Here is a 13,044-nt window from a genome sequence, read left to right on the forward strand (position 1 = left end):
GAGGACAGGAAGGAGAGGGGACAGGGAAGAGGGAGGGTGGGAGGACATGGAGGAGCAAAGCCAGGGAGGAGGGAAGTCAGACAGGAGGGAGAACAGGAAGGAGAGAGGACAGGGAAGAGGAAGACAGGGAGGAGGACGGGAAAGAGGGGAGTGGGGGCAGGGAGGAGGGGAGGCAGGAAGGAGGACAGGAAGGATGGAGGACCAGGGAAGAGGAAGGGTGAGAGGAGGGGGGACAGGAGATGGGGAGGAGGAAAGGTAAGGAGGAGGGGACAAGGGACAGGGAAGAGGAAAGACAGGGAAGAGGGAGGACAGGACAGGGGACAGGGAAGAGGAAAGACAGGGAAGAGGGAGGACAGAGAAGAAGGAGGACAGGGAGGACAGGAGGGAGAGAGGACAGGACAGAGGGCAGGAAAGAGGGAGGACAGGAAGGAGAGAGGATGGGGGGAGGAAGGCAGGGAGGAGGGGACAGGGAAGAGGAAAGACAGGGAAGAGGGAGGACAGGAGGGAGAGAGAACGGGGAGGAGGAAGACAGGGAGGAGGGAGCACAGGAGAGAGAGAGGCCAGGGGAGAGGCAGGCAGGGAGGAGGGGACGGGGAAGAGGGAGGACAGGAGGGAGAGAGGACAGGGAAGAGGAAGGCAGGGAGGAGGGGACGGGGAGAGGGAGGAGGGGGAGGAGGGAGGACAGGACAGGGGACAGGGCAGAGGAAAGACAGAGAAGAGGGAGGACAGGAGGAAGAGAGAACAGGGAAGAGGAAGACAGGGAGGAGGGGACAGGGAAGAGGGAGGACAGGGAAGAGGAAGACAGGGAGGAGGGGATGGGGAGAGGGAAGAGGAAAGACAGGGAAGAGGGAGGACAGGAAGGAGAGAGGCCAGGGGAGAGGACGACAGGGAGGAGGGGACGGGGAAGAGGGAGAAGAGGAAGGAGAGAGAACAGGGAAGAGGAAGACAGGGAGGAGGAGATGAGGAGATGGAAGAGGAAAGACAGGGAAGAGGGAGGACAGGAGGGAGAGAGAATAGGAAAGAGGAAGGCAGGGAGGAGGGGACGGGGAAGAGGGAGAAGAGGAAGGAGAGAGGACAGGGGACAGGGAAGAGGGAGGCCAGGGGAGAGGAAGGCAGGGAGGAGGGAGGACAGGGGAGAGGAAAGACAGGAAGGAGAGAGGCCGGGGGAGAGGAAGGCAGGGAGGAGGGGACGGGGGACAGGAAAGACAGGAAAGAGAGAGGCCGGGGGAGAGGAAGAGAGGAAGAGAGGAAGAGAGGAAGGGAGGAAGGGAGGAAGGGAGGGAGGGAGGAAGGAAGGAAGGAGGGGACGCCGAGAGGGAGGAGGGGGAGGAGGGGGAGGGGGAGGGGGAAGGAGGGAGGAGGGAGGAGGGGGGCGGGGCAGGGAGGGAGGAGGCGAGCGGGCGGGGGCGGCGGGGGGGGGCGGGCGGGCGGGAGGAGAAGCCGGAGCCAATGGGAGCGCGCGGCCGGGCCGGGCCGGGCCAATGGGGGCGCGGCTGCGGGTGAGGCGGCGGGGGCGGCGGCCAATGGGGGCTCGGGGGGGGCGGGGGAGGGAGGGAAGGAGGGAGGGAGGCAGGGAGGCAGCAGGAGCGGCCCGCACCGCCGCGCCCCGCACAGCCCCCGCAGCGCCGCACCCGCACGGACGCCGGGGCCCCGAGCCGGGAGCGGGGCCGCAGCCAACAGCGTCGGGGTGAGCCGCACAGGGGGCGCGCGGGGGGGGGGGGGGGGGGGGCCCGAGCCCCGCGGGGACCCGCCCGCACCGCAGGCCCGGGGGAGGGAGGGAGGGACGGAGGGACGGGGAGCGGCCCGGGGGAGGCCTCGTGCTCCTGCTCCTGCCGCCGCCGCCGCGATGGCCTCCTGATGATGGCAGCGGCTAAGCGGGACCCTCGGCCGGCACCTCCGCTCCACGCTGCGGCCCGTGCCCCCGCGCCGCTCACGCCCACCAAACCAGCAGCGGAATGGGAGGCGTTAAGGGGCCAGGCGCTGCGCTAAGCGCTGGGTCCGGGACCCACACACACACACACACACACACACACACACACACACAGCAAACCATCATAATGATGGGAGGTGTTAAGGGGCCAGGCGCTGTGCTAAGCGCTGGGTCTGGGACCCACACACACACACACACACACACACACAGCAAACCATCATAATGATGGGAGGTGTTAAGGGGCCAGGTGCTGCGCTAAGCGCTGGGTCCGGGAACTACACACACACACACACACACACACACACAGAGCAAACCATCATTATAATGATGGGAGGCGTTAAGGAGCCAAGCACTGTGCTAAGCTTTGGGTCCGGGACCTACACACACACAGCAAACCATCATTATAATGATGGGAGGCGTTAAGGGGCCAAGCACTGTGCTAAGCGCTGGGTCCGGGACCTACACACACACAGCAAACCATCATTATAATGATGGGAGGCGTTAAGGGGCCAAGCGCTGTGCTAAGCGCTGGGTCTGGGACCTACACACACACACACACACACACACAGCAAACCATCATAATGATGGGAGGTGTTAAGGGGCCAGGCACTGTGCTAAGCGCTGGGTCCGGGACCTACACACATGCACACACAGAGCAAACCATCATTATAATAATGGGAGTCGTTAAGGTGCCAAGCTCTGTGCTAAGCGCTGGGTCCGGGACCTACACACACACACACACACACACACCCAGAGCAAACCATCATTATAATAATGGGAGGCGTTAGAGCCAGGCTCTGTACTAAGCGCTGAGTCCGGGACCAACACACACACAGAGCAAGCCATCATCATAATGATGGGAGGCGTTAAGGTGCCAGGCGCTGTGCTAAGCGCTGGGTCCGGGACCTACACACACACACACACACACACACAGAGCAAACCATCATTATAATAATGGGAGGCGTTAAGGTGCCAAGCGCTGTGCTAAGCTTTGGGTCCAGGACCTACACACACACACACACACACACACACACACACAGAGCAAACCATCATTATAAGGATGGGAGTCATTAAGGTGCCAAGCTCTGTGCTAAGCGCTGGGTCCGGGACCTACACACACACAGAGCAAACCATCATTATAAGGATGGGAGTCATTAAGGTGCCAAGCTCTGTGCTAAGCGCTGGATCCGGGACCTACACACACACACAGCAAACCATCATTATAATGATGGGAGTCATTAAGGTGCCAGACTGTGTGCTAAGCGCTGGGTCCGGGACCCCCCCCCCATCATCATAATAATGGGATGCAATATTTGCGCGCACACACACATAACTATCACTATAAATAATGGGATTCATTAATCACTATGTGTCAGATTCTGTACTGAGCACGGGGATGGATGCAATACCTGCGCACACACACAAACATATATAATTATCACTATAATAATGGCATTCATAAAGCGCTTACCACGTGCCAGGCTCTGTACTAAGCACGGGGTGGGAGTGGGGGTGTGATTCAATACCTGAACACGCACACACACACACACATACACGCACACACACACGAACATATAATCATTAAAATAATGGGATTCATTAAGTGCTATGTGCCAGACTTTGTACTAAGCACTGGGGTGGACATATCATCTGCATGTGCACACACACACACACACACGCAGTCATAATAATGATCATGAAATTTGTTAAGGTCTATGTGCCAGGCTCCATACTAAGCGCTGGCGTGGATACAATACCTGCATATGCACTTATAATCATCGTAATCCTCAGGGGATTTGTTAAGTGCCAACTGTGTGCCAGGCACTGTACTAAGCACTGGGGTGGATACGATACCTGCTCACACACAGATAATCATCATCGTCTCGATAATACTATTAGTTTAGCATTGACTATGTGCCAGGCGCTGTACTAAGCACTGGGGTGGATACAATACACACACATACACGCACACACGCATGCATATATATATATATATAATAATGGGATTTGTTTAGCGCTATGTGCCAGGCTCTATACTAAGCACTGGGGTGATTACAATACATTAATGCACACACACGCATATAATCATAATACACATACAATCATATTACTAATGGTATTCGTTAAGCGCCGGTGATGTGCCAGGCCCTGTACTAAGCGCTGGGACGGTTACAGCACGTACCCTTGTACACAGATAATAATAATATTGGTATTTGTTAGGTGTTGACTATGTGCCAGGCACTGTATTAAGAGCTGGGCTGGCTAGGGTTCATGCCCCCCCACACATATAATAGTAATGGTAGTTGGTAAGTGCCGACTGTGCGCCAGACACTGCACTAAGTGTTGTGCACATGTTCCTTTGCCCGTGCCTCTCCATAGGTGCACGTATCTATGTATACATATATATATATATATATATGCGTACATGTATATGCGTGTAAAGATACGCTCCCGGAAAGGGCAGAAGTTAGCTGGCCCGCGTTGGCAGGCGAAGAGGGGTGGTATAACAGGGTGGAGGGAAATGGTCGGGGTGAGTTAATGTAGCGTGTGCGCGCACGGCATGTGTCAGCGGGAGAGGGAGGAGGGACGAGTGCGAACATGTGTCCCGGATCGTGTTTGAGAAACCGCAAGGTCTCGGGGACGGTTACTGTTGGGGCGAGAGCTCAGAGATGGTCATGTGTTTCCTCTTGCAGCGGCTTTTTCATGTGGCGTAAATTGGGTGTGTGCGCACACACACACGTGCAAGATACTCTTCGGGTCAGACGTCGCCGTGGGGCCGAGAGCACCCGAATGCCTGCTCCCCTCGGGCTCCCGATACCCTAAGAATTCGGGCGCTTAAAACGCGCGTGGTGGGGCCGAGAGACACAGCGCTCGATACCCGTTCTAGAATCGACAGTTTCCTTCGGTCGCTTTCCCTACCCGCCTCTCGCATCCCGGCCGACCGGTCGTGGTTGTTTCCCATCCAGCGGGGCCCGCCTGGAGTCGTCTTGGATGCGAAGAAAACCGCGTTCTCCTGCGGCGGGGAAAAGGCCCCAGTGCTCGCGAACAGTTCGTCAGGAGGCGGTGGGGCCTCTGGCCGTCTCGGGGGATGTCGATTTGCCCTAACGAGATGGATCTCTTTGGTGCGATCCGTTTGTATCGTTTGTGGGCCGCTAGTGAAAAACTCTCGCTTTGGTTTGTAGACGGCGGGTATCGTTCGTTCATTCGAGCGGACGTGTCGAGGGCTTACCGTGTGCAGAGCGTCGGACTGAGCGCTGGGGAGAGGACAATACGGTAATAAACGGGCACATTCCCGGCCCACGACGAGCTGTTTTGGGTTGGGGGCGGGGGCGAGCGTCCTCCCCTAGACTCGAGGTCTGGCTGCCTGTTTAATTGTACTTTCCAAGCGCTTAGTACAGTGCTCTGCACACAGCGCTCAATAAATACGATTGAATGAACGAATGGATGCATCTTGTTCCCTTAAAGAGAGAGAGAGCCACCCTCTCAGGCTACTATTGCAACTTTGGAGATGCGGAGATCCTTCTGATGAGGTCTAAGCGCCCCTGGCCTCAAGCCGGGCAGTCCTGCGAGGTTGGTACCGGGTCTCTCCGCAGACGGATCCGGGTGGGCCCCGGGGCACAGTGTCACCCGGGCACCGCTTCTCCCCACCCCTCAAGGATGATTTGGGGGGCTCGGGGAGCAAGGGAAGAGTTCCTGAACCCCGAGTGAGGTTCAGACCTTTCCGATGCCGAGCAAGTCTGCTGAGAGATGAGGGCATGTGTCTCTTTATTGTTCTTTCGAACTGTCCCAAGCGCTTAGTACAGTGCTCCGCACACAAGGGCTCAGTAAGCACGATGGAATGAAAGAATGAATGACCCTGTGACATGCCGAAGCCCCGCGGTGGTTCCAGGGGGTTGGGAAGCCAAGGTGGACGACGGAGGCAAGCAGCGAATGGAGCGCGGGCCTGGGAGTCGGAAGGACCTGGGTTCTAATCCCGGCTCCACCTCCGGTCTGCGGTGTGTGACGACCTTGGGTGAGTCACCGCACTTCCTCTCTGCCTCAGTTCCCTCCTCTGCCAAACGGACATTAAGAATGTGACCGCCCCCAACGTGGGACAGGGACTGTGTCCGATCCGATTTACTGGTATCCACCCTGGTGCCGAGTACAGTGCCTGGCCCTTAACGAAGTAAGCGCTTAAGAAATCCCACAGTTATTCTTGTTATTCTTCTTCTTATTATTGTGGAGTGGAGCCGACGGATGGGTATCGCGTTTATTCTCGACAGCGTGGACGGTTTTGGGGTGGAGAGCTACCGTGTGGATGAAAGTCCATTTCGTTCCAGCCTCCCAAATGGGACAGAAGGAAGTCAGTCGGCCAACGGTTGACCTGGTTCTCACTGACTCTTCCAAAGATGTAGACCTTCAGTCGATACAAAAGGTTCAGGTTTGGAAAAGTGGCCCAGAGTTGCCATCGCTTGAAAGCGGGGACACCTGTACATTAGGAAGGGTCTGGCTTAGTTCTAATTTCAAAAACCACAAATGGCTGTTGACGCAAAGGATGTCGTGAGGCCATTACAGACTGCTTTTGGGCCACCGGTTCTTAGGTTTAAGAGCCATGGAAAGTCACGAGAAGACTTTTCATACCACTAGTAAAGCAGAAGTATGACATTGAGAAGCAGTGTGGTCTGGTGGCTAGAGCACGGGCCTGGGAATCGGCGGGACCTGGATTCTAATTCTGGTTCCACCGCTTGTCTGCTGTGTGACCTCGGACAAGTCACTTCTCTGGGCCTCGGTCACCTCATTTGTGACATGGGGATGAAGACCGTGAGCCCCATGTGGGACGGGGACCGTGTCCAACCTGATTAGCTTGCATCTACCCCAGCGCTTAGAACAGTGCCTGGCACACAGTAAGTTGTTAAACAAATACTGGAAAACGAAAATCTCTATTGTTGCATATCCCTTAAAAATTGGAGTGCGTAAACTCTTTTCAGTTGGACCTTTCAATCGGAGAGGTTTGACATTTCCTTAGAAGCTTCTAGCTTTTGTGGCATTTTGTAGCTTATTCCGTTTTAAATGACCTAATGCCAAAAATGTTGGTTTATCGATATCGGGAACTCCTTGGATTTAAAGATGTAACTGAGACTGTTCACTTGTTGCTATTGTTTTGGGAGGAAAAGTATCATGTTACCGAATCTGCTGGAATATGCAGCCTCGAAAGCACAAGCCAAGATTGAAGTCATAGCTCTTTAAAATAGCATTTGATGGATTATTTTTTCCCTCATTTATTAAAAGGATGCCAAAATTAGGGAATGTATTTTGTGTATAAATATTTGCCAAACCACTTGAAAATAGATCTATTTTAATTTGTAAACTCTCCAGGGGAAAAAATGCAGCACTGAAATGTCAGTAATCTGCTCAGATGTAGTTTTATCGAAAATCCGAGAATAGACATAGCGACACTGATTGTATTGTTACCTGCTTTTGCTAAATTGACAGGCGATGGATTGTGAGGCCCCGAAGAGTCTTCTGCCACACATAATTTACTGTTGGTGTGTGGTGGTGTGTGTGCGCAAGTGGGGTGTGTGTGTGTGTTTGAAAGTGAAGCTATTGGAGGCAATCACCAAGCTAAATCATTATTATTGGTAATCGTTTTTATTGAGCGCTCACCGGGTGCAGAGCACTGTACTGAGCGTTTGGGGGAGTACAATATAACACCCAACACATTCCCTGCCCACAGTGAGCTAAATGTATGGGTTCACTGAGGCAACCAGTCGTGCTTACTGTGTGCAGAGCACTGTACTAAGCGCTTGGGAGAGTACAGTATAACAATAGAACACTTTCCCCGCCCATATTGGACGTTTGCCTGTCGTTGCAGGGATGTAGCCCCTCTGTGAGCAGCCCTCTTTTTTTGAACTGACGGACGGCTCTGTTTTGGTCCCTAGTTTTACCACATTGTTCGAGGTCCTGCTTCCCTTTATTCTCCCCCTCCCGCCTCCCCCCCGCCGCCGTATGATTGGACTTAGAGTAGTACGCGACTACGCAGCAGGGGCTGACCCGAGCGGAACAGAGTGCCATGAGGGCAACTGAAATATCGATCCGGCGACTGTGGCATTCTGAAGAATCGCTGGACCCCAGAGAGCTCCTGGAATGGGACGGAGATCAGGAGAGAATATTTGCTTCCAGGCAGACACTAGTGGAGAGGGTCAGTGGATGTCTCGGATGTCTATATATCTGCATTTTTTCCCCCCTCTGGGGACAATTTCTTTTTTATTCGGCTCCCGCTGTGGTAGAAAACAGAGGTGGGTTTAGCTCGTCGTGGCCAGAGGCTGGATAGAGTGAGATTGACAGTCAAACAGTCCTCACTTCCGAAGTTTATTTTCCTAGAAAGGTTAAGCCTTCTCGGAGTGGACTGCGCTCTTCGTTTCCTCTCGGGGATCTCTTCTCCGTGGATTGTGAGGCCTTTTTGAGGTCTTCTGTTTCGCCACAGTCCTCTGGACGCTTAGTCCGGTTCTCGGCCCAAAGCAGGCAGCACTCGTGTGCATATCTGTAATTTGTGTATAACAACTGGGATATCTGTTACGCGCTCACTGTGTGCCAGGCACTGTACAGAGCCCCGAGGTGGGTACGAGCAAATCGGCTTGGACACGGTCCCTGTCCGTCCCCCCCGTTGATGTCTGTCTTCGCCTCTAGACTGTAAGCTCGTAGTGGGCAGGGAATGCTTCCCTTTATTGCCGTACTCTCCCGAGGGCTTAGGGCAGTGCTCTGCACACAGGAAGCACTCAATAAACACGAGTGACTGACAGGAAATATCATCGTTGGATTAATATCCTCTCTGCAGATTAGAGTTCGCTTTTATCGATTCCTCTTTTAGATTCTAGGTTCCATTTCTTGGGGGCTGTTGAACTCATTTCTTCCCCCTTTAGACTCCGGATCTGTTAATCCTTCTGGACCTCCTTCTCCAGTCAGTCAGCATTTGCTGAGCACCGACTGCTCTTAGCTGGGGAAATAATAAAGGAAGTAATGACGATGGTATCCGTTAAGCGCTTACTATGTGGCAAGCACTGTTCTAAGCGCTGGGGTAGAGACAAGCTAACCAGGTTGGACCCTGCCCCTGTCCCCCGTGGGCCTCACGGTCACGGAGGAGGGAACTGAGACCCAGAGTAGTCAAGTGACTTGTCCAAGGTCACCCAGCAGACCGGTGGCAGAGCCGGGATTAGAACCCGGGTCTTTCTGACTCCCAGAAAGTCCCCAAGAGTCACTGCTTGCCCCCATCTAGCGAGAACCGTATCTAGGTCTCCTGGACGTGACCTGCTGGACCCCCCGGTGATTCCAGAGGGCCCAGGAGACAGTGGGGTTTGGGGGGTCTTTTTCGCGGAGGGGAGCGGTCCCTCACCTGCAGCCCCGTGGTGCCACTGGCCCACCTCCCCTGCTTGTGTACGGATGGATTCGGGGCTTGCACGCAGCGACTCGGGGAGGGCGGCTCCTGCCTACATGCGGGAGAAGCAGCATGGTGGAGTGGAGAGAGCCCGGGCCTGAAAGTCAGAAGGTCGTGGGTTCTAATCCCGGCTCCGCCGCTTGTCTGGCTGGGTGACCTTAGGCAAGTCACTTTACTTCTCTGGGCCTTAGTTCCCAAGACTGTAAAATGTATAATCTGTAAAATGTAAAGCGCTTTGCACACAGTAAGGATTCAATAAGTAGAACACAGTAAGCGCTCAGTAAATACCCTTGATCGATCGATTGCTGTGGGGTGGTCCCGCGGTGTTCCCGCAACCCACCCGGTGATGTAAGCACATCGTATACGCACCGGCCCAGTGGCTCAGCGGGTTTTTCCGGAGGCGTGGCCCACTTCTAAACGACTACCGGCAGGACTTGCGTTCGAGGGTCTCGGGCTTGGGTCAAGCTGTACCCAGATAACATGGCTCAGTCAGGGCTTTAGATGGACCCCCCCCCCCCCCAATTGGGGAAAGATGGAAACTGTGAATCTTTGATCCTTTCATTCATTTAGTCATACTTATCGAGCATTTACTGTGTGCAGAGCACTGTACTAAGCACTTAGGAGAGTACAGAGAAGCAGCCTGGTGTTGTGGCTAGAGCATGGGCCTGGGAGTCAAGGTAGGTCTTGGGTTCTAGTCCCGCCTCTGCCACTAGTCTGCTGTGTGACCTTGGGGCAAGTCACTTCACTTCTCTGGGCCTCAGCAAGACTGGAAAATGTAAAACCTGTAAAAATTTTTGTAAAATGATGATGAAGACTGGAAGCCCCATTCATTCATTCATTCATTCATTCATTCATTCATTCATATTTATTGAGCACTTTCCATGTGCAGAGCACTGTACATGAGGGACAGGGACTGCATCCGACCTGCTTGAATCCACCCCAGTGCTTAGTAGAGTGTTTGGCACATAGTAAGTGCATAACAAATACCATAATAATAATTATTATTATTCCTATTATGGTATCTCAATAAGGAGACACATTGCCTGCCCACAACTAGCTTACAGTCTAGAGAGGGAGACGGTCGGAAATAGCAATAAATGAATGACAGGTACTTGTTCAAGCAGTAAATGGTTTTCCCAGAAAGAATACATTTTCACTCGTAGTCAGTGAATTTGTTTTCTTATGCTAGTCAAAGGTTACTTTGCTGTGGGAGAGTTGGGTAAAGCAGAGTTCTTAAATATGTTTTTAAAATGGTTTCACTGATCTTATCAACCTGTGCATAACTTTGAAACTTGAATCTTGGTATTTGCCTGGAATCACAGCAGTTCTGCCCTCTCCGTACATACCTGTTCACTTACAGACTGAGTATACCTTTCCACTTAATAATTATGGTACTTGTCAAGCACTTACTCTGTGCCTCGAGCACTTTACTAAGCTCTGGGGTAGATATAAGATAATGAGGTTGGACACAGCCCCTGACCTGCATGGGGCTTCCAGGCTAAGTAGGAAAGAGAACAGGCATTGAAACCCCATTTTACAGGCGAGGAAACTGAGGCACAGAGCAGTTTGGGGACTTTCCCAAGGTCACACAGCCCGCAGGTGGTGGAGCCGGGACTAGAACCCAGGTCCTCTGACTCCCAGCCCTATGATCTTTCCACTGGGTCACGCATCTCGTGCTTCTACGTGGATTGGGTTACATCATATTTATTGAGCGCTTGCTGGGTGTGGAGCACTCTACTAAGGGCATAGGAGAGTACGGTATAACAGAGACGCATTCCCTGCGCACAGCGAGCTTCCAGTCCAATGTGACAGTCATTACTGGAGCCCGGGGACCATCCCGGCTCCGCCGCTTGCCAGCTGTGTGACTTTGGGCAAGTCACTTAACTTTTCTGTGCCTCAGTTCTCTCATCTGTAAAATGGGGATTAAAACTGTGAGCCCCAAGTGGGACAACCTGATCACCTCGTATCCCCCCCAGGGCTTAGAACAATGCTGTGCACATAGTAAGCGCTTAACAAATACCACCATTATTATTATTATTATTATTATCCCGCTTCCCTTTTTGGAGAGATGATAATAATTTTAACTCTGATATTTGTTGAGTGCTCACTATATGCCGAGCACCGTTCTAAGCGCTGGGGCAGATATAAGGTAATCAGGTTGGACACAGTGCTTGTCCCACCTGGGGCTCACAGTCTTCATCCGCATTTTCCAGATGAGGAAACTGAGGCCCACAGAAGTGAAGTGACTTGCCCACGGTCACACAGCAGACACGTGGCAGAGCGGGGATTAGAACCCACGCCCTCTGACTCCCAGGCCCGTGCTCTTTCCGCTAGGCCACGCTGCTCCTGGTAGGTAAGACCACTGCCCGGAGGAGGAGAGAAAGAGGAGCGTGACGGGCTTTGAAATCAAACACTTGGAAGGAAGGCCCATCCGTTAAATTGGGAGAACAGCCAGGAAACCGGTTAGCTTCACTCTACTTGACGAGATTGCCGTGTCTCTGAGCTACAGGGGCCTATCCTAGTCCCAGACCACTTTTTTAGGTCCCGTTTTACCGACTGAAAACCCATTTGGGTGAGATGCTCGTTGCCTTTCTGGTCTTAGTAGACTGGGTTATTTTTGGAGAATAATTCTGTTGTGGATTCTTTTTTTTTATTTTAATGGTATTTGTTAAGTGCTTACTGTGTGCCGGGCACCATAGTAAGCACTGGGGGAGACACGAGCTGGGTGTTCATTCCTCATTTTGGGTTATGATTTTTCAGTATATGCAAATATCTCTTAAAAATAACCCAGATGACTGCTTTCAGGGGTGGACATTTCAACCAATATGATCAGGTTCCTCTTCCGTATTTCTGAGGGTTAACCTTTTCATTTCTCCTTTGGAGAGCAGGGCCACACCTTCTGACGGGCTTGCATTGGACTCTCGCAAATGCTTAGCACAGTGCTCTGCACCCAGTAAGCACTGAGTAAATACCACTGATGGTTGGAGAGGCCGGACATCTGTGACAGTGCAGGTCCACGCCGACCGACCATCTTGCAGTGGATTCTCCCAAGCTCTTAGCACAGTGCCGTGCATACTGTAAGCTCTCGGTAAATACCACCGATTGATCGGTTGCAGGGATTATTTCATTTCTCTTAACGGTCCATCCTTGGTCTTAAGGGGACTCACAACTGGAACCACAGAAAAGGAAAGAAATTGGGTCCAAAAGTTGTTCTTCTTTTCTCTCTTTGGTAAGTAAGCTAGAAGTGTGCATTCAGTTGGATTTTTTTGAGCACTTACTATCTGCAGAGCGCTGTACTAAGCACTTGGGAGAGTATAACAGAACGAGAAGCAGACACATTCCCAGCCCACAATGAGCTTACAGTCTAGAGGGGGAGATGGACATTAATAGAAATAAATTACAGATCTATCAATAAATGACAGAAATGTAATTTGCAAGTATCTCTGCCCCACAATCAAGTAGACCACATTTACTATCTTAATTCCTGTCCAGTCACTGGAAATTGTCTTGTATTTTCTCCTTTTTTAAAAATTTGGTTATTTCTCCCCTCTTGCTTCTATTTATGATTCGAAAATACTGCCGCGATGTTAGAGCAACAAATTATGGTATTAAAAACAGTTCTCCAGGCCTCCCTTTCAGCAGAATTCTCCATTGTTGGAATAGAGGCACTAGAAAGTTGACCTTGGCCCCTATATTCAGTTTT

The 13,044-nt window shown here is 52.4% G+C and overlaps 1 protein-coding gene across 4 annotated transcripts in view; it reads left to right on the plus strand.

Moving 5' to 3' along the window:
• Window positions 1-1,600: 1,600 nt before the first annotated feature.
• FAR1 (fatty acyl-CoA reductase 1) overlaps window positions 1,601-13,044 on the plus strand; it is an 81,486-nt gene continuing 70,042 nt past the window's right edge. For 2 of the 4 annotated variants that reach the window (XM_029059974.2, XM_029059975.1), the window contains exon 1: window positions 1,604-1,687. The gene's annotated coding sequence lies outside the window, so the exon portion shown is untranslated. Of the gene's footprint in view, window positions 1,688-13,044 lie in introns of all 4 variants that reach the window. The other 2 variants (XM_029059972.1, XM_029059973.1) reach the window with 2 other exon arrangements.

The sequence above is a fragment of the Ornithorhynchus anatinus genome, chromosome 3 (genome assembly GCF_004115215.2).
Source record: "Ornithorhynchus anatinus isolate Pmale09 chromosome 3, mOrnAna1.pri.v4, whole genome shotgun sequence".
Taxonomy (NCBI): Eukaryota; Metazoa; Chordata; class Mammalia; order Monotremata; family Ornithorhynchidae; genus Ornithorhynchus; species Ornithorhynchus anatinus.